At 33.8% G+C, this 21,993-nt stretch overlaps 1 protein-coding gene across 2 annotated transcripts in view; it reads left to right on the top strand.

Moving 5' to 3' along the window:
* Positions 1-355: 355 nt before the first annotated feature.
* The window catches only part of LOC6036365 (homeotic protein caudal), a 63,026-nt gene continuing 41,388 nt past the window's right edge, over positions 356-21,993 (top strand). For both annotated transcript variants that reach the window (XM_038255201.1, XM_001846371.2), the window contains exon 1: positions 356-545. The gene's annotated coding sequence lies outside the window, so the exon portion shown is untranslated. The remainder of the gene's footprint in view (positions 546-21,993) is intronic.

Below are 21,993 nucleotides of genomic sequence, written 5' to 3'. Positions count from 1 at the left end.
TATAAAATGTAGAATAGAGTGATGGAAGCGTAACAATCTAAAAATAAATAATTTATGCAATTGCTGATTTAAAAAAAAAAAACATTTTTCAGATAAGATTTTCCATCAAAAATAAACAACATGAATTAAATTAGAACAGTATTCATTATTTTAATTAAATTGTTTCGCTTAAATTCGCACTAACTTACCTTACTTTGACTTTTTCATACAAATAAGATTTTTTGTTGAATTCTTGAATTTCCAATACTATTAACACTCTTTGATCTCCAAACTCCACCGATAAAGCAGCTTTATACAAGTTCCATCGTGTTTATTGCACACCAATAAACACGATCGATCTATTGCGATCATCCTCGTGAAATCAGTGTTCGACGGACGGCGTTGCTTGAAGGACGATCGTGGTCATTCTGGCGGTGTAGTTGAAGTAAATTTGTGTTGCTGGTGAAACCAGTATCTTCATGTTTTAATCGCGTGATTATCAAAAAGTGTGGGCGCGATCGCGTGAATTGCGGATTATTAGCGGAAAAACTTGCACCAAACTATTGGTAAGCAAATCTTAGGGCAAAACTATTGCTTTGATTGATCGACTCCCAGAGGTACACTATTGCTTGGTGGCCATAACCTTGAAATCGTTAGTGTTTGGATCTTTGGATTCTGTAGTCCTCCAAGGTTGTGCATTTTTTGTTGTAAAAAGTTAGATCACGTTTTTTGGATTGCGAATTTTCAAGTTTTTTTTCTGCAAATAATACGCTATATTGTGACAACATGGGAATATGGAAATTAACCAACATGATTTTGAAAATACATTTTATTTGCAAAAAAGTATGCCATAAGCAGAAAAATGTACAATACACAGACAACCATGCGCTTTAGACAAAACATGTGTTTGCTGAACGTTTCAAATGTTTTTGTTGGAAATGTTTTGATTGAATATTTGTAGTTTATAGATTTCATTATGCTGCTTTATCGGCGAGAAAAATCACTTGATCTTTTTATTTCGAGTCTATTAGGTCAGTGGTCGCTCTTCAATTTTTTGGGGAGATCAGTTTCGTCCCTTTGTTTAAACTTAAACTTCAAAATTTAAGCCTTCAGGCGATTGACGATTTTACTTTCATTTGATTTGTGTTTCATATGTTTATTAAATATAAAATCCAGTTTTGAAAAGCATTGGAAAGAAGAACTCTTAAAATTCTAAAATAGTCTAGGGTTGGAAGTTTGACTTGTTTTAGGTGAATTTGCCAATGTTTAAAAAAAATGTAATATTTTTAGGCCTGTGTTTTTTACTAACATTTTCTATATTTTATTACTTTATGTTTTTTGAAGTAATCTTGACTGAGCCTCTATACATTTTTTTTCCAATTTAAATGACAATGGTCGTAGAGCGTCCCGGGAAAAAATCCCGAATTCCCGTAAAAATATATTTCCCGTTTCGCGGGAAATTAGTAAATTTCCTGGGAGTTCCCGAAATTTAAGCGGAAGTATAAATTTCTTAACTTTTTGGAACCAATTTTTGATATTCATAATTTTTTTTTTGAAAATATGAATAAAAGAATTTATTTAATTCAATTCACGTCTCATATTGAATTAATGAGATGATTATAAGTTGTCATGTCAAGGTTTCTTTCTGACCATATTAATTTCCGAAGCATTCATAATTGGAAATAGATCTTGCTTAATGGGATTAAATTGTAATTTTTAGATAAGCTTGATAAAGAATAAGTGGTGTTATTTAATTAAAAAAGGATATAAACTCCTTCTTGCCAAAGTAAAATAAAGATTTATTTTTTATTTTTTTGTTCACCATGACCAAATTGGATGCCAGTTTAATTGGTATCATAAATTATATCAAATAGGATTGTGCAAGAAGAATTAGTTCAACAGGTTCAATACTAGTCAAGAAATTACGGTTTGACGTTGAATGTAATTTACTTATATTTTAAATCATCTTTTTGTGCTATAAGAAAATGTTTAAGCTGAAAATCATATGACAAAATTAAACCAGAAGAAAAACAATAAAAAAATTTTGTACTGTTTAAGAGGTACCCAAAGAAAATTTCAAAAACTTGCTCCAAATATTTGTGAGATGTTTCAAGTTACAAAAAAAAAACACATAGGAAGTCAGATTTCACAAACATAATTTCTGCATGATTAATCACACTCTTTCAAACTGATTACAGAGACAAATTTTATGATTTTGTAGTATAGGTTCATTTCACTCACTGGCCAAACACTTTGATTAAAAATACTTCGCAACAAAAAATATCTGAGATCATTTTTTGATTTATCAAATCTTGCATGATTTGAAATACTGCTTATAAAATTAGCTATTCATTGATCGCACATTGCCGTCCTATACAATTTTGTTTCAATTTTTTTTATTTCCCTGGAATTCCCGGGAAATAGATGGCAAATTTCCCGTTTCCCGTGAAATTGAACGTTCTACAATGGTGTCATTCTATAGCAGAAAATGTGAAAAACATGCAAATAAGTGACTTTAAAAACATGACACAATTAGAAAGACAAAATGTAATGATAGGAGGTGATAGGCCAAGTACCGTAAAACGGGGTGTCTTTGATAGCCGAGGTGACTTTGATAGGTTTGCGATTTTTCCGCAAAATGAAGAGTACAATTAAAATACGTAAGGAATGGTTCAGAAACATACTGACCGTGGTAGAGAAGTGTTCAAAGTACCTCAAGAAGAACTGTTCATAAAATTTTGACAGGTTTAAAAAGTTAGTTAACTATAGTTAAGAAAATGTTGATGAAAGCCATTATTTTAGACTTCTCAAAGTGTCATGATTTTCTCAATGAACATGATTTTTAATCGTAAAACGAAATGCATTTTCGGATTCTTTGGACAATTTTCCACTAGGAGAAGGTTAAAAAAGTTTGTAAAAAATAAATAATATGTGTTTTTGAAACACAATTATAAAAACTCTTTTAATTTATAGGCAATTTCAGTTGAACAAATTTCATGTAAAATGTGAAAACTTGTGATTTGTGCTTCGAATTCAGTATAAAATGCAATATAAATCGATAATTTTATAAACAAAACTAGTTTTAACAAATTTCAGGCAAAATTCTGACATTTTAACAATTTTACCTAAAATTTATATGAATTTTGCTTAAAAGCTTATACACTTAGTTAACTAAATATAAACATTGATTTTTTCTTAAAAACTATATTAGCTACTTTAGTGATGGTACATATAACGTACAAATGAAGTTTGAACATCTTAAATATGATTTTAACAAGAAAAACTATGACTATCAAAGTCACCCCGGAATTAAAACTAAAATTTTTAACGTAACTATTTTTCTAAACGTTATTGAAAAACTTTTTTCCGAAATAGTGCATGGACTTTGTGTGGTCTACCCCAGTACATGTTTTAAAAATAATCTTGAGAAAAACCTTACCTGTTGGAAAATAGGGAAAGTGGGGCAAGTGTAACAAGCTAAGAAATGCTCGTTATAACCCATTAAAAACGTGAAAAATTTGTCGGATTTTTAATAATCATCTTATTCCAGGTCTTGACTAAGACTTTGATAAAACAGGTTTTTAAAAAATCCAGTTTTTGACTGTAAAAAACTAATTTTATTTTTTTTTATTTTCCCTGCGTTCTGATCAACTAGTGGGGCAAGACGAACAACCCGTTGGGGCAAGAGGAACAATGCATGAAACAACATGCTAATTTGCTAACAATTGAACTGTTATCACTTAGATACATCAGATTACAATGTATTTGAAACGTTTCTTTCATTTTTAGATTAAAAAATAATATTTTACTAAGAAAATTATCGTTTTTACAAAAAAATTATTACTGAGATGATAAATAGTTAATTTTCATGATATCACTATATTTTGTTTGGAAATTTTTTGTTAACATTACTTATCAGTTTTTAAGTACTTTTAAGTATTTCTTTCCCAATAAAATATGTTGTTGCAGCAATTCGTATTTTTTTCCATACTAAAAATCTATATGGTACACTTGCCCCACCTGAACAAGATTTTTTTTTTGAAGTAATCTTGACTGAGCCTCTATACATTTTTTTTCCAATTTAAATGACAATGGTCGTAGAGCGTCCCGGGAAAAAATCCCGAATTCCCGTAAAAATATATTTCCCGTTTCGCGGGAAATTAGTAAATTTCCTGGGAGTTCCCGAAATTTAAGCGGAAGTATAAATTTCTTAACTTTTGGAACAATTTTTGATATTCATATTTTTTTGAAAATATGAATAAAAGAATTTATTTAATTCAATTCACGTCTCATATTGAATTAATGAGATGATTATAAGTTGTCATGTCAAGGTTTCTTTCTGACCATATTAATTTCCGAAGCATTCATAATTGGAAATAGATCTTGCTTAATGGGATTAAATTGTAATTTTAGATAAGCTTGATAAAGAATAAGTGGTGTTATTTAATTAAAGGATATAAACTCCTTCTTGCCAAAGTAAAATAAAGATTTATTTTTTATTTTTTTGTTCACCATGACCAAATTGGATGCCAGTTTAATTGGTATCATAAATTATATCAAATAGGATTGTGCAAGAAGAATTAGTTCAACAGGTTCAATACTAGTCAAGAAATTACGGTTTGACGTTGAATGTAATTTACTTATATTTTAAATCATCTTTTTGTGCTATAAGAAAATGTTTAAGCTGAAAATCATATGACAAAATTAAACCAGAAGAAAAACAATAAAAAAATTTTGTACTGTTTAAGAGGTACCCAAAGAAAATTTCAAAACTTGCTCCAAATATTTGTGAGATGTTTCAAGTTACAAAAAAAAAACACATAGGAAGTCAGATTTCACAAACATAATTTCTGCATGATTAATCACACTCTTTCAAACTGATTACAGAGACAAATTTTATGATTTTGTAGTATAGGTTCATTTCACTCACTGGCCAAACACTTTGATTAAAAATACTTCGCAACAAAAAATATCTGAGATCATTTTTTGATTTATCAAATCTTGCATGATTTGAAATACTGCTTATAAAATTAGCTATTCATTGATCGCACATTGCCGTCCTATACAATTTTGTTTCAATTTTTTTTATTTCCCTGGAATTCCCGGGAAATAGATGGCAAATTTCCCGTTTCCCGTGAAATTGAACGTTCTACAATGGTGTCATTCTATAGCAGAAAATGTGAAAAACATGCAAATAAGTGACTTTAAAAACGACACAATTAGAAAGACAAAATGTAATGATAGGAGGTGATAGGCCAAGTGCCGTAAAACGGGGTGTCTTTGATAGCCGAGGTGACTTTGATAGGTTTGCGATTTTTCCGCAAAATGAAGAGTACAATTAAAATACGTAAGGAATGGTTCAGAAACATACTGACCGTGGTAGAGAAGTGTTCAAAGTACCTCAAGAAGAACTGTTCATAAAATTTTGACAGGTTTAAAAAAGTTAGTTAACTATAGTTAAGAAAATGTTGATGAAAGCCATTATTTTAGACTTCTCAAAGTGTCATGATTTTCTCAATGAACATGATTTTTAATCGTAAAACGAAATGCATTTTCGGATTCTTTGGACAATTTTCCACTAGGAGAAGGTTAAAAAAGTTTGTAAAAAATAAATAATATGTGTTTTTTGAAACACAATTATAAAAACTCTTTTAATTTATAGGCAATTTCAGTTGAACAAATTTCATGTAAAATGTGAAAACTTGTGATTTGTGCTTCGAATTCAGTATAAAATGCAATATAAATCGATAATTTTATAAACAAAACTAGTTTTAACAAATTTCAGGCAAAATTCTGACATTTTAACAATTTTACCTAAAATTTATATGAATTTTGCTTAAAAGCTTATACACTTAGTTAACTAAATATAAACATTGATTTTTTTCTTAAAAACTATATTAGCTACTTTAGTGATGGTACATATAACGTACAAATGAAGTTTGAACATCTTAAATATGATTTTAACAAGAAAAACTATGACTATCAAAGTCACCCCGGAATTAAAACTAAGAATTTTTAACGTAACTATTTTTCTAAACGTTATTGAAAAAACTTTTTTTCCGAAATAGTGCATGGACTTTGTGTGGTCTACCCCAGTACATGTTTTAAAAATAATAATCTTGAGAAAAACCTTACCTGTTGGAAAATAGGGGAAAGTGGGGCAAGTGTAACAAGCTAAGGAAATGCTCGTTATAACCCATTAAAAACGTGAAAAATTTGTCGGATTTTTTAATAATCATCTTATTCCAGGTCTTGACTAAGACTTTGATAAAACAGGTTTTTAAAAAATCCAGTTTTTGACTGTAAAAAACTAATTTTATTTTTTTTTATTTTCCCTGCGTTCTGATCAACTAGTGGGGCAAGACGAACAACCCGTTGGGGCAAGAGGAACAATGCATGAAACAACATGCTAATTTGCTAACAATTGAACTGTTATCACTTAGATACATCAGATTACAATGTATTTGAAACGTTTCTTTCATTTTTAGATTAAAAAATAATATTTTACTAAGAAAATTATCGTTTTTACAAAAAAAAATTATTACTGAGATGATAAATAGTTAATTTTCATGATATCACTATATTTTGTTTGGAAATTTTTTGTTAACATTACTTATCAGTTTTTAAGTACTTTTAAGTATTTCTTTCCCAATAAAATATGTTGTTGCAGCAATTCGTATTTTTTTCCATACTAAAAATCTATATGGTACACTTGCCCCACCTGAACAAGATTTTTTTAAAGCTCTCAACAAAAATAGCCAAAAGTTAAATCATACTTTGTAATAGGTGCAAGACATTGGTAGGGACACTACTGATCTAGGAAAAATTGCATTTTGAAAAAAATTGCCATAAAACGAATCCTATGCCTTATTTTGTACTTTCCAAATATTATAAGAAAACAAAGGTTTTGAAAAAAACTTCATTAAATCTTATGCTCCGTGGCGTTTACGTCGTTTTGGCGGTTATGTGGTAGTAGAATCAGCTAATTGCATTGCTAGCAACAATTCCTCATACTGGAAATAATCAAAATTGTAAAAATTACGGCCGTACGAGCGATTGTTCCTCTTGCCCCATATGGTCGTCTTGCCCCACCTTCCCCTATTCTAAAAACAAATTGAAATCTTATCAAAGTCACCCCGGTTTACGGTACTACCAAAATCAAACATAAACTTGACAAGATAAATGCAAATTTAAATACTAACACTGATGCAAGAAAAACTAAAAACAAGAGAAGTCAAGTTTGTCGTAAAACAAACGTTGCTCAAAATGACCACGGGAAAAATAAAAGAAAATCGAAGAAAATTGGGCAGAATAACCCTCTTCTTCTCAATTTTATTTAATAAAAGTTGTTATTTAACAAATCATTATTTTAGCTTAACACTATTCTTATGAGGAAGTAGGACTTTTCGTTTTTTGTGCAATGAAAAAGATGAAATGCCGTTTTAAAGAAAATGTCTCAAGCGAACCCTTGATTTCATATCAGAGTGCGAACATTTTTCTCTGAATCGGCTGTAAAATTGTTAAACATGCATGCACTAAGTACTCGGTAAACTTAATTTAAATAACTCGTTTTTTAGAATTTTGTTGACAAGACTACATACTTCTTAGTTGTATCATTAATTTGATTTTGGTAAACCGCGGTGGATTTTCTTGAAATAGTTCGAACTGTCAAAAATCCACCAAAGCATCTACCACATTATGCACACAAAAAACTGTGGTAGAAAAGTATACAACGGTAGATTCTTTGGTGGATTTTTGACAGTTCGAATTATTTCAAGAAAATCCACCGCGGTTAACCAAATCAAATTAACAATGCAACTTTTGTGTTTTCGGTTTTTTTTTTGTGATTGTCCGCTCTACAACTTTGTAATCCTGCAAAGTTACAAAAAACGAGAAATTGAAAAAAAAAAACATTTTTGTTTTAAATGACCTTCTGGGCTATTGCAGATCCAAAAATTACCGTTTATTTTCTATTCTATTGACCTGGCCGACAATTTTTTACATTTAAAATTGAAAGGAGGTTTTACACATTTTTTGATTCTTTATCAATATGAAGCATTTATATTTTTGCTATAATGTGTTCTGCATGAAAATAAATTTAAAAAAAATATAAAAAGGCGGAGGAGACTCGTTAGCATGTGGCTAAATTATGCTATGTTCATAAAAGTTGTGTTAAATTTGGTCTAACTCGCTATAGAAAACAAATTCAAAAAACTGTATGAGTTACTTTCACTTTCAAGAGACCTGATCTGATTTCTTTAGAAAACAATTTAAATTTTGTAAAACATATTTTTCTTGCATGAACTGTCTTGTAGACTTCCAGAGTATTTTTTGAAATAGTCCTATAAACATATGAAACACAATAGCTTATAGGACTACCTTTTAAAAATGTTAATTTGAAAATGTATGTCATTACTCAAAAAACTATTTAAATCACAAAACCTTACCAGACTAACATAGTAAAATGTTCAAGCTAAAAATTTTAAGTTGTGTGGAAAAAAAATAATCTTCTTCAATCAAATCAGTTTATTGATCAATAGTTTGCAGCAAACTTTTTACGACAAAGTAATGGTCAATTTCCTCAACCAATGACCACACACCACACTTCATACCTTCACGGCCCTCCAGGTTACAAACCAAAAACCTGCCCCGAAATTGGCCGTCCAAGAGTGTTGTTGTTGCTGTATTGACTGCCAAAGCCAAAAATATAAACTTATGGTTGCATTGCTGCTGCTCGTTTGGTGTGGCCGCGTGCGCTTTTATGTTTATTTCTATTTAATATCACCATAAAGAACCTTAAAACAACATAAACACATCATACGTGTAAATTGTACCGGAGGGGGTTGTTGTTGTTGTCTAAACTGGGCTCTAATATGCTTGCTTCTTCGTTTTAGGGTTTGTGATTTTTCAAAGTGTTTTTTTTGGGTTTGTTTTGGACCATCATAACCTCAATCATATTTGGGCCGTTTATAGCCCAAAGGTGAATATCGCACTCAATTGGTGCATTTCCTACGCTCGCGTATAAGTGCGATTGCATTGGACCCCCCGGTCAATATATTTGTAAATAAATAATCGTATAACAATTAACCAAAGTGCTAACTTATTGCCATATAATACTCATATTCTTGTTAGGCGCAGGTGTTTACAATTGAGGGCAATCGCGCTTTTATAGGATTGATCTGGCGTACGAAAATATTTGGCCACAATTTGGGCCAGATATTCCCTCGTGTGGTGAGTTGGTGAGGTCTTCTAGTCCGGATCATTTTTGGTTCATTTGTATGCTAAACGCTTTATAACTTTATGCTCTTTTTCTCGCCAGTAGCTACTGGTTTCAATATATGGCACCCATCGCAATCTAAGTACCTCCTAATAGTGTGCAATTCATGGCAATATATACCGTGAGCGCCTCAGTTGACAATATTCTTCAAATAAAACGCCATAAATCACCCCCATCGGCAGTGCTGGCAGCACTGTCCCACTGGTGAGTTATGGACCTTTACTTAAATCGTGCAAAAATTAAAAAAAGGCATGCTGGTCATCTCAGAAAAGATAAAACGACATCCCATGCCCCAAGATGGCTTCTCTTTTCATGGTTTGTTAATAGAATTGCTGCCGAAATTTTTTATGACTTTATTTCTAAATTAGTTTAGTGTCAATCGTCTTGGGCCGGGACGGTATCATCACGAAAAGGGTGGAGGCAGCAGCAGCAGCAGCAGGTACTATACTAATCAACACACTATTGCCGAGCGGGTCGTCGTTTATACGACTGATGCGAACGCGAATTATCCATAATTTATTCGGTAATAATTGAAGCGCAGGTTATGGGGACCGTCCGAGGCGTTCGCGCGCGATATGAAAGTCATGGCTTTGGTTTTGGAATGAAATGGTTGTATTGTACAAACAAATTGAAAGACTCGTGATTCAAAATATTCTGATGAAATAATTTCTCAATTAGGCCAATACAAATTTTATTTGAGGTAATTTTTGCCAGCCTTTCACGCTTACTTAATATTAATAACTACAATGAATTCTAAACTTTTAATACATGGTACAGAAAAAAAACTAAAAGGTCTCAAGAATCACGCGCCTTCTTGAATTTTTCCACGTCACCTCTTAGTTTTCGAAACTGTTTGAGAGGGTCCAATAATTCTTCTCCTAATTATGTTTGAAAAGCTAAAATTAAAAATCGCTTCTTTATGCCAGTCCATAATTAAATGCTATTACTGCTACATTTCACACAGTTTAGCTTGGAATTTTTAAATTAATCGTTTCTTTTTGTAAAGTAAATTTTGAAACTATTTAAGCCAAATAATAAAAAAAATCTTTTGAAAACTCTGGAGTCTTATAAATAAAATAAAAAAACTTTTACACTCAAACTCCGATCCGAACGTAAGTTTTACACCCCTTTTACACGGAGTTCACACACACTACCAAACGTGTGTTTTGATCGTGTGCGTGAGCGCCGTGTAAAAAGTGACAGTTCGTCAGGGGACCATGCACAAACCACGCGGAAACTTTTTTGGAAATCCCATTTGAGTGCATTTATTTTGAAAAGTGTTGCTATTCGATTCTGTTAATTTTGGTACAGAAAAGTAGGTCGTTCAAGAATGACAGGAAAAGTAAGTAGTTTCACGACGGAATTGCAAAAAGGTCTTTTTTGCAATTACGTCGTGAAACTACTTAGGTACTTTTCCTGTCATTCTTGAACGACGAAATAGCCTACTTTTCTGTACCAAAAATAACAGAATCGAATAGCAACACTTTTCAAAATAAATGCTGAAAAGTTCTACTTTTCAGCACTCAAATGGATGCTGAAAAGTTGAACTTTTCAGCACTCAAATGGGTGCTGAAAAGTTGAACTTTTCAGCACTTGTTTCGAAAAGTGTTTTGTGGAATTGCAAAAAAAATTGTATGGAACTCGTTGCAAAACTTGATTATTTCAGCACTCTTCGTATTTATCCAACTCGGTGAACCTCGTTGGATAAATGTACGACTCGTGCTGAAAAAATTCACTTTTTGCAACTTGTTGCATAAACTACTATTAAGCATCCATTTGAGTGAGTTTAACATTTCAGCATTTTTTTCGGAAAAGTACTGTTTTTAAGTTTGACACTTATCTTGAGGGATGTTTTCCGGAAATGCGGAAAAAAAATGTATTGGATTCGTTGTGAAACTTGTTTTTTTTTCAACACTAGTTGTATTTATCTAACTTGGTAAACCTTGTCGGATAAATGTACGTCTCGTGATGAAATTTTTTTATTCTTCTTTATTTTTCTGCATTATTTTTCATTTTCTGTTCAGTTTGGGCTCATTTTTCAATGCTGGTAGCAAAATTTTTGTTTTGCTATACAAAATATGAGATGTCGTCGTGCTATCTTGTCACACCCGCCATTTAGACGTTCCGCGTTTTAATGTTTGACCTTGAATAAACAAAAATGAAAGCACACAATGTAAACAATGACAAACACGTTTTGTTTGACTGACCATTCTGTGCATTGTTCCGAAGTTTGGTTGAAGTTGGTTCCTGGAGTCCCGAGTTATAACTACAAATGTAGTCTAACTTGTACGTGTGTCAAACGCGTTCTGACCTGAAATCCCTTTGGCCAGTTGTCGCATTTACATCAATTTTCAGGGAGTGACAAGATAGCATGACAACATTGAAACTACTTTCATATGTAAAGTGGCAAAAGTGCACGGAGCTTTTTAGGATTTCGTTGAATATCTCAGAATTGAAATCGACTTTTGGGGATCTGTGAAGGTGAGGCATTGTGAGCTGCACAAAGTGGCGTTCTTAACCTCAATTTGGCCCAAATTTCACGTACGACAAGTTGGCACGGCGTGCTTGTTTCTTGCAACTGTTTATGATCTCGAAACGATGGATTTACATTTTTAATTTTTAAATGGTTCGATTGAATTGACATTTTAACACAAGTAGCATTTGGAAGGTTCCCATATTGCTGAACAAGACAGGATACAATATATGTGATTCAATTATCCTAGGTGATTTTTCCAAGTACACTCAACCCCCGGTGGTTGGTCACTTTTTCGTTTGACACTTTTTTAGTTTGTACCCCGTTGGTTGGTCAAAGTCAAACTAAAAAGTGACGATCTGTCACTTTTTACACGGCGCTTACGCACACTATCAAAACAAACGTTTGATAGTGTGTGTGAACTCCGTGTAAAAGGGGTGTCAAACTAAAAAGTGACCCCGTTCGTTTGACAACAGTTGGTTGACACCAACTGTCGGGGTTTGAGTGTACTTTGGATAATTGAGTCTTGACTGGAGTTACATAATTTAAAAAACAACTCCTGGATTTTTTTCACTGAACTCGTGTTCTTGTTTCTAAATTATATGATTTAAAAAAAATTGATTGAAAAAACCTCAAGCTAAAAATTAAAATAATATTTTTTTGCGTAACATTTTTTTTATGAAAAAGGCAGTCAATTAAAAAAAAGAAGTGGAGAAAAATGAGTTTTTCAAAGTATTAATCTCTTTATTTCATCGTGATCGTGCTATCTTGTTGCAAGCAAGGGTCCTGATTTTCGGTTCATTGAACAGAAACCACTCACTCATCGCCTATCCATTCGTCGCCTATTCCAACCCGCTAGCATTCATGAGCGAATGAGTCTCGCAAGCAGCCAGCGAGTGGCCCGAACTGTTCACTCAGCGAACAAATACATCGTGAAAATATTTGCCTACTCCGTCGCTCACGACACTCACACACTACCATGCTCAGCGAAGAGCCACTCTCACAAAATGCCAGCGCGGCAGTCTTTTTGTCTTCACGCCCTCAGTTTGCCATCAATTTGATTATTTCTTGGTGGAAGTTTCTTTGAATGGTGTCTATAATGTTATGAAATCAAAATAAAGCACAATTTAATTGATAACATTGATTTTAGGCAACCCAAATCAATGAGTATAACGCAGCGCATCAGAGAAAAAATGTTTTCAGTTCAGAGTGATCGGAGACGATCGGCCTGTCTGAATCGTTCGGAGACTGAGCCGATCAGAGAGAGAGAGAAGAGTAGAAAAGAGAGTGTTCGGGAGCGAGTGGTGATAGAGTGACAAACGGTAGGAATTCATCAGGGCAGTATCGCGTCGGCTGCTATTTGTGCTCGCGAATGGAGTGGTTGATTTTGAGCAATCAGGACCCTTGGTTGCAAGTCCATTTAATGACTGAATTTGGTGCAGCTTTCAATGCATTTTGACCCGGAACCCCAAAATTCGATTTCATTCCTGACATATTAAACAAAACCTGAGAAAATTCCATTGTTGTCACTCTTCATATGAAAGAAGTTTCGATCTGATCGTGCACACCCTGATAGTTGCTGCAAGTGCGACAACTGGCCAAAGGGATTTATGTCAGAACGCGTTTGACACACGTACATACCTGACTACCGTAAACATTTGAAATGAGAATTCGTGTCTCCGGCAACCAAATTCAACCAAACTTTAGGACAATGCACAAAATGGTCAAACATTGAAACGCCTTTTGTTGGAACGTCAAAAAGCGACGTCCAACAAGATAGCACGATCACGTCGATATGGGTTTGATTGGAATTTTAACAAAAAGTGATTTCAAATTAAACTTTAAGAAAAAAAATCTTTTGCACCTCAAATCACAGTATCATGTCACCTATTTGTGCCGTACTGTTTGATGATTTTATCATTTTGTACAGATTGTAAAACCGCCTGCCTGCCTGCCCTGACTGCACTTGCTGTGACAAAATGTTTCCAATGTCAATATAATTCCTTTAATCTGAGCACAAACACCCTCATCATTGCAATGCCTCGCAGCATTTCACTGCTTTGAATGAGTAATCTCAAAGTACACACGAACTTGTGGTAATTTACGACGTCAACGATAACGCAGCACCACCAGTTTGAAGGATATCAAATCAGGAGAATTTGTTTGCGCAGCACTTTTTTTCGCATTTGCGCCAACCAGTTCTTCAAATGCGCGAGTGAGCAACAAAAAAAAACAGCAAAATGGCGTCCCCTCGCTGGAGAGTGGTTGTGAACAAAGATGGCCGCCATTCGATGTCGTGAGTCAGCTGCTGCAGCCGGTTCCCACAGGGCGGTCGTTATTATCAGCGACGGCCGCGGCTCAAACTTTTCGTCTTATTTCACTTCCAATTTAGCGTTTTTTAAGCTCCGAGAAGGGGGTCATAAATCGTTATTAAAAAGGCCTGGTGGCTGTGAGGGGTATGACAAAGAAACCAGCTTGGCCAGGCTGGCTCGTTAATTGGGGCCTTGTTTGGCCCGGGTGTCAGCCGTGTGGCGGTTCCAAACGGTGACGGCGACGGTCTTTCAATTATCGTTCATTTTCCACTTTTTCCTCTCTCTTGCTGAATTTATCTTTCGGAATTGTAGATTGAAATAATAAAGTTCCATAAAAAGCGCTCCCGGGGCCACGGGTTGCGATGGAGATTGAGGGGAAAAAAGTTGAAAAAAAAAAAAGATGTCGGACAAAAGCCGGAGAACCGTTTGGAATCGCCTTTGGTGCGAGCGCCGTAAATTATTATCCATCCGTGGGTTTATCGGTCCGTTCCATCTCTCGTACGGAGCGAGTGACCCAACAGGCCTCACTGGCAACCAATGAGCCAACCAGATCGGACCCCAAAAAAATGAGTCTTGAGTGGTTCTCTAGAAAAGCGCATTTTTTTGTATTTAACAGAAAATGACAAAAATTAAAATTTTAGTCATATTTTAACATTTAAATGAAAAAAAAAAAAACAAACACATTTTTAAGTGCCTTTCAATCATTAGTTTTCAAAATATCTAAACACCGATCATTATTTTTCGCCGGAAGAAAACTATTTGCTGTCGGAATTTCACAAAACCTAAAATTTTTTGAATCGAACCCAAATATGCTATATATATTTATCAACGCAATAAAATGCACTTCAAATTGGTTGTAGTTAATTAAAACTCTATTTCAATTAACATTTGAGAAAAAAATGTGTTTTGTCCTCTAATTTTTCTGGCCAATTTGGGAGGGGGGGCACATGTAATCTGAAAAAATATTTGCAACTGACATTATGTTTTATTTTATTAATAATCATGTTAGAATATGACAAATTTTTGTTACAAAAAGTGTAATATTGTCTCGAAAATCCCATAATTTTGCAACTATAATTTGAAATTGCTATTTTACCACATAAAATGAAGCAAAATAACATTGAAAATGAGATTATATTTCACCGCCTAATTTCAACTCTTCAAAAAACATAGTATTTCCTCAAGAACCCTTTTTTCTATAAAAATTATGTTGTTCCAAGAAATTTACACTTAAGGAACGCATTTTTCTTACAGATAAAAACTTGGAATTTCTCATTTTTTCATGCAAAATCGGTTATGAAAGATTTTTTGGAAAAAATACAACAGGAACTGGTAAAATTTTATTCAAACTTTGTTTGGTTCAACCTTTTTACACATTATTTTTGGTATTATTCAAACATCAAACATTAGAATTTTTTATTTGTCTCAAACTTTTTACGGTCCTTCCTTATGACCAACGCCATTTTGTGTTATTGGTTCACCCATACAAGCCTCCATACATATAAAATGGAATTTTCTAACCGTTGGTAGCTATTGTTGAGAATTGTCAGAAGAAAAAATATTCAGGGAAATAAGATTTGGCCGATTTTCTAATCAGTGATCACCGTTTTTTTTTCAAATCAATTTCCCATAATCTATTTATTTTATATATTTATGAAAATTTCGAATAAATTTTAGGGGACAGAAAAACTGGAATCAACATTGAAAAAGGGCCTAATTGAATGTTTGACCTTTTCGAAATGTTAGTCATGATTCCAAAATATAAAAAATCGAAAAGAATAAATTTCACATGTGTTTAATTTTTTAACATTGAAAATAGGACCATTACATTCTGAGATATTGGTACTAGAAAATAAAAGGTAGTTTGGATGAGACTTGAAAAAAACTTAAATTTTCTTGTTTCTTCTTTTTATTCGCTGTATTTTAGCAACCAGAAGTTCAATCTTCAATGTCTTTTTGGCAATTTTATTGGAAATGTTCTACATTTCAAAAAAAAAAAAATCTGGAAAGGACAGTCATCGAAACAATTTATAACGTCGATAAACTGGAATCTTTCAGTAAATTAAACTTTGTCAAAAAAAATTAAAGTTTTAAAGTAAATCTGGTACCAGAGTTATGATTTTTCAACGGTGATTTAATGAAAAAAAGTTTTTTAACTTTACACATTTTGCGATTGAATTTTCGACAAAAGTTTTCAAGTTAGGCCATTTTGAATTTAGTTCAGGTTTTTGCCGCCTTAAAAATATCCCAAAAAATGAAGGACAATTGAAATTTTATAGAAAAATGAACTTGTAAAATCGATTGTAAACTATTTAAAATACATTGTACAATGCTTATTAGACTTTTTGAGTTTTGACAAATTTTGAATTTTGGGACCAAAGATCAGTTGACGACGTAAGAGCTTGAGTTAAAAAAATGCATTTCAGTACCGTAAACCCGGGTGACTTTGATAGGATTTCAATTTGTTCTTGGAGTATTTTCCAACAGTTAAGGTTTTTCTCAAGATTTTTATTTTTAAAACATGTACTGGGGTACATAAAGTCCATGCACTATTTTGGAAAAATAAATCAATAGTGTTTAGAAAAATAGTTACGTTAAAAAAATTTAGTTTAAATTCCGGGGTGACTTTGGTCATAGTTTTTCTTGATAAAATCATATTTCAGATGTTCGAACATTATTTGTACGTTAAATGTACCATTACTAAAGTAGCTGATATAGTTTTTAAGAAAAAAATAAATGTTTATATTTAGTTAACGTGAAGACTTCCATCATTGCCATGATTTTTCGTTCAAAGATATTAATTTTGCGTCGCTATCAATATTTTGACAAATTTCCTTCTACAAGTTGATTAGAACAGTGCCCTACACATGCTGATTCCTTTTGGTAACGATTATCCCATTCCTTGCAAAGTTATGGAAATCGTCATTAATCAATGATTGTCAACTAGGACGTCAATGATTGTACCACAAAATTATATAAATTTTGAAACACATTTGATTTAGACCAAAAAATCTTTCAGTGGCTTCAAGAAGGCAACAACCGGCACATGCTGATTCTTTTTGGTGAAGAAATTCGTTAAACTGAATTTAATAAAGAATATTTTATAGTGGTGATCAATTTTCTTCGAAAATGATCAACGGCTTCACCTTAACTATGTTTATAAGCTTTTTAACAAAATACATAAAAATTTTAAGTAAAATTGCTCGGAATTTCGCCTGAAATTTGTTAAAACTAGTTTTGTTTATGAAATTATCGATTTATATTGCATTTTATACTGAATTCGAAGCACGAATCAAAATTTCTCACGTTTTACATGAAATTTGTTCAACTGAAATTGCCTATAAATTTGGAGATTTTTGTTAATTGTGTTTTAAAAACTTATATTATTTATAATTTACAAACTTATTTAACCTTCTCCTAGTGGAAAATTGTCCAAAGAATCTGTAAAGGCATTTGGTTTTCCGATTCAAAATCGTGTTCATTGAAAAAATCATGACACTTTGAGAAATTTAAAATAATGTCATTCATCAACATTTTCTTAACTATAGTAAACTAACTTTTTAAACTTTTCAAAATTTAATGAAAAGTTCTTTTTGAGGAACTTTGAACACTTCTCTACCACGGTAAGTATGATTCTGAACAATTCCGTACCGTAAACTGGGGTCAAGCGGGACACATGGGGCGAATTGGGACCACAGTTTTATCCATGTTGGAGCACAATATTTTGATTTTTCTGGTTGGTTTCGGTTAGAACAGACTTAGGCCAACAAAATTTGTATATCCATTTCCAAATTTAAAAGCTTTAAGTGCTCTAAAAGCTGCTGTCCCTATTCAGACTGTAGTCCCGATTCGCCCCAGATTACGGTACATATTTTAATTGTACTCTTCATTTTGCGGAAAAATCTCAAACCTATTAAATTTACCCCGGCTATCAAAGTCACCCCGTTTTACGGTAAATGAATGAACCGAATGCATATAACTTGATAAAAGTGAACTTTATCGAAAAATATCAATAAACCTAAAAAATAGGATTAAACAGGATTCCATGCATTGTCATAACGAAAACATTTTGTTTAAATTTTGTTGCATTGTTTCCTGAAGAATTCCACTCTTGATTGATCTCGTCAGCCGGATTGACGGGCTGACGCAAAATTTTGAAGAGGAGGAAAAAAAAAGAGTGGTGTCATAAATTTTGTGAGAAAAAAAAACTCCAGACACACACACATATTTTTATGTCTTCATTTTCTCTCGAGAGACGCGAGCTTATCCTCAATTCCAAAATACCTCGGACGGATCATGATTGTGCATGGCCAGAAAACAGGTTGTGGATCGTGACGGCCGCAGCGGCCATATTCGAGTGAGCCGTAAATCTGTGAGAACCAAAAGTTGGAACTCAAAACAAATAATTTATTGTTTGAAATAAGTTGTAAAATGGCATGGTTTTTGGAAATTTTCTATAATTTTGTTGTTGAACTTTTTCAAAGATTAAAAAAGGTACCAAGTCACTGACGAGATGATAGATAACGAAACACCAGAAGCACTGAGAAACTCAGAATTCACAAAGCGGGGCATAGCATTGGAAATTCGATTTGGTCCGGATGAATTCCCAAGATCCGATTATCTATCACCTCTTGGACTTGGCGAGTGCAAACTGGAAGGAGTTGAGTGCGCTGAAACCGCACTGCCAACGCGGTTCTATCGATTGCTAGAGCTAGTTTCAAAATTTGAATAACGGATGAGGTTGAGTTCAATTCCCATCGACCTTAGATTTTTTTTTGTTCAGTAGTTTTACAAATTTGTTATCGGGTGTGCATCAGTCTCCAATATTTCAGTTGTTTGTAATTTTATGATACAATTTTCGTCAACAATGCCCAAATTTATCATGCTAGGACGTCTCACAAAACGATAAAATTTGTGCGTTTAGGGACTAAAATCAATAAACCCATAAACTGATCACAATAAAACGCTAAAAACAACAAAAGACAGAAGGCGGGTTCGACGATTTAAGAAAAGGTTTCTTTTATGGGGGGACTCAATTACGCCAACATGCAAATAAAACTCCGGGACAATTGTTGGCAGGTAATATGTTCAATTGTTTTCCAAACCGAACCCACACACACACACACAAAATGGAGACGCATGGTGCAATCATAAATTTGATTGGCGCGACAATTGGCCCTCTGGTGGCGAAACCTGGAAGCCAGCAAGTTTTTCCCTTCAATTTATCATAATTCACTCGGCAACAAGGGCAATGCTCATTACCGCCACATCCTAAATCTTCTTTTAGGGACCCCCTCGTTGCAGACTAATTTGGTGGGCAAATTTACGACCTCGGTCCCCGAACCGAAACCCAACCCCGACATTTAGCGTCGAATCCTATGATGAAGTTGGAAAATAGTGGCACGAAAAGAAAGGTCCTTGCCAAGCCCTGGTTTTGTCGAATGAAGAGATCGGAGAAAGCCATAAAGCTCTTCCATTAAAAAGATTACATTTTCCCAGAGTCAGCCAGCAGCTCGGCAAAAGGCAGCACTGGCAACAGTGTTGCTGGCGGCGATAAGGGAAAGGATTGTTTATGGACGCCATATTCATTTGCGTGAAAGTTCACCCCCAGAAAACGGAGGCCAACGGCAGTGGGCGGGGTGACTTTTTCGCTGTTCACGTGATGAGGTGAATTTATGAAATACTCGTTAGGGATTTTTATTTGGAAATGTCAAAGCTATCACTATTTTTTCGTGTCTCTGGGACCAAATTATGTGTTTCCAGGATATGTTTCGAAGCATAATTCGAATTTGCTCTGATAGGTCACAATTTTGAGCAACGCTTTATTGAAATTTTGATATTTGTTAAATTGAAAACACCTTAAGTTTATTTTATAGAAATCATTAGTTGAGAATTCTGTAAAGTTTACATCAGTAAATCATTTGCAAAAATTACGAATTTAGTTAAAAATGGTTGTGCGCCTAATTATGATACAAGATGACTTTCAAGTGTGTTATTGACGAAAACAAAATGCAAAATTATTCCTCAAACTTGGTTAACAATTCCAAAGCCATTGTTTTACAATCGTCTAGCAAAATGTTTTAATTTTTCTGGCTGAAAAAAAAAAAAAACAAAATTATCAAGAACTCTTCCCAGAATATTACCAAGATTTTTTTTCTGTGTAGAATTCACTTATTTTCAAGTTGTGAAAAAAAGTGCAAAACTATTTTGCAAATTCTGAGAAAGTAACTGTTTAACAACTTCCGCAGTGTTGAAAGCTAGTTGAAAAGGCCAACTATTGTTTTACATTGCGAGTAGAGGGTGACGATTCTCGGGATTTTCAATTTCCCGGGCATCGAGAGTTGAATTTGGCCATTTCCCGGGAATTCCTGGGATCTGGGAGTTTTTTTTACTATGCCAATAGTGCCAAAATTTTAAGCATAAGCATAGGTGCCCACCCGCAGTTGCTACTCCGTTATTGACCAGGACCTCCAGAAGTTACATCCACGAGCCGTGGAAGATAAGTGGGTGCTACAGCCATCCCACATATTCGGAACACCCACAAATTCGGAACACTTTTATGATGATTTGTCAATAGCATGCCAAAAGTAGCTTTTCTGTCGACCTTACTATTTTTAGAACCTTTATTTGAACATTATCTTGCTATTTCACAAGTAAAAGTAGTACTTTTTGAACAAAAAATTCATTCCAAGACTATTTTGTCCAGAACAGCAAAACACTGCCTTCAAATGGCCTGTTTCATAACTGTGGGATGTTATTGTGCCTCCCACAATTGTGGAACACCTGAATTAAACTGATATTTTCACAAAAAAAGTTATTAAACCATGTATAAAACATCACCAAGCTTGAGTTTCATTGGTTTCAATGTGTGAAGTCATTATTTGGTAATAAATATGTACTCCTGGAGAGATCCAAAATTTGTTTACATTCGTAAGAAAAAAATGTTCCGAATTTGTGGATTTCAAGGGTCAAAGTAATTCTTCAAAAACTTCATATAAAAGTTAAAATTTGCAGATGTTCGATACAGCATTCGAAAGATCGCATGAAAAGCTTTCAAATGAAGGTAAAAGCGAATCATTAAGTTCAATTATCGATTTGCTATGATTTTTTGAACATTGGACGATCTAGAAACCGTTCCGGATATGTGGGATGACTGTATCTTTCCTCGCTTCGCAACTTCTCAAAGGCCCCTATCATGCTGATCAATATCGGCGCCGGCCACGACCAGTGGTAGGGTCACGGGGAAGTGGATGGGAATGTTAGTCCGATACTTGAGTGATAGAGACCGCCCAATCGACTGCTTCTCCGACAAAGTATCACATGAGTTTTGAGGGGTTAGTAGATGGGTATGAGGTCAGGATTCACAGTGGCAGTGATGTGACCATGAGCATTTTGTTTATCGGTTGAAAATGTTAAATCTTAGGCAGCCGGCTGCGGAAAGATAAATAATTGATTATTTAAAAAGTTTTTTAATCGAACGCGTGCCAACCGAGCAGTAGTGCTATGGGCTGGACTTATCAGTATATTTTAACTGTTTGTACAATTTAGATAACGCGAGCAAATTTCAAAAATAGTAGATGAGTTAATACTAAAGCTGCCAGTTGGAATAAATTATTACGATCAACGAATATAAACGAAAAGAAAACAGGACACCACGTAACCGATTGTAATGAAATTAAAACAATAGCTTAAACGAACTTAACCGGCGACGTGCCTTCCTATCAACGATGATAAAAGAAGGACTTATAAATTTAAAATATAAAAAGACTCCAAAAAATACGTTGCATAGTAACCGCGAAGTCCCGCTACTCACAATCGAATCCGAAAGATATCTATCTAGAATTTTAAATATAGTGTTAATTCGACCGCGATCCTCCAGAAATTCTTCGTCGGCGTGCCTTCCGATCAACGGTGATGTAAGAAGGGCTTTATTCATTAAAATGATTTTATAC

The sequence above is a fragment of the Culex quinquefasciatus genome, chromosome 2 (assembly GCF_015732765.1).
Source record: "Culex quinquefasciatus strain JHB chromosome 2, VPISU_Cqui_1.0_pri_paternal, whole genome shotgun sequence".
NCBI classification, from domain to species: domain Eukaryota; kingdom Metazoa; phylum Arthropoda; class Insecta; order Diptera; family Culicidae; genus Culex; species Culex quinquefasciatus.
This window is presented reverse-complemented; position numbering and strand designations above follow the sequence as displayed.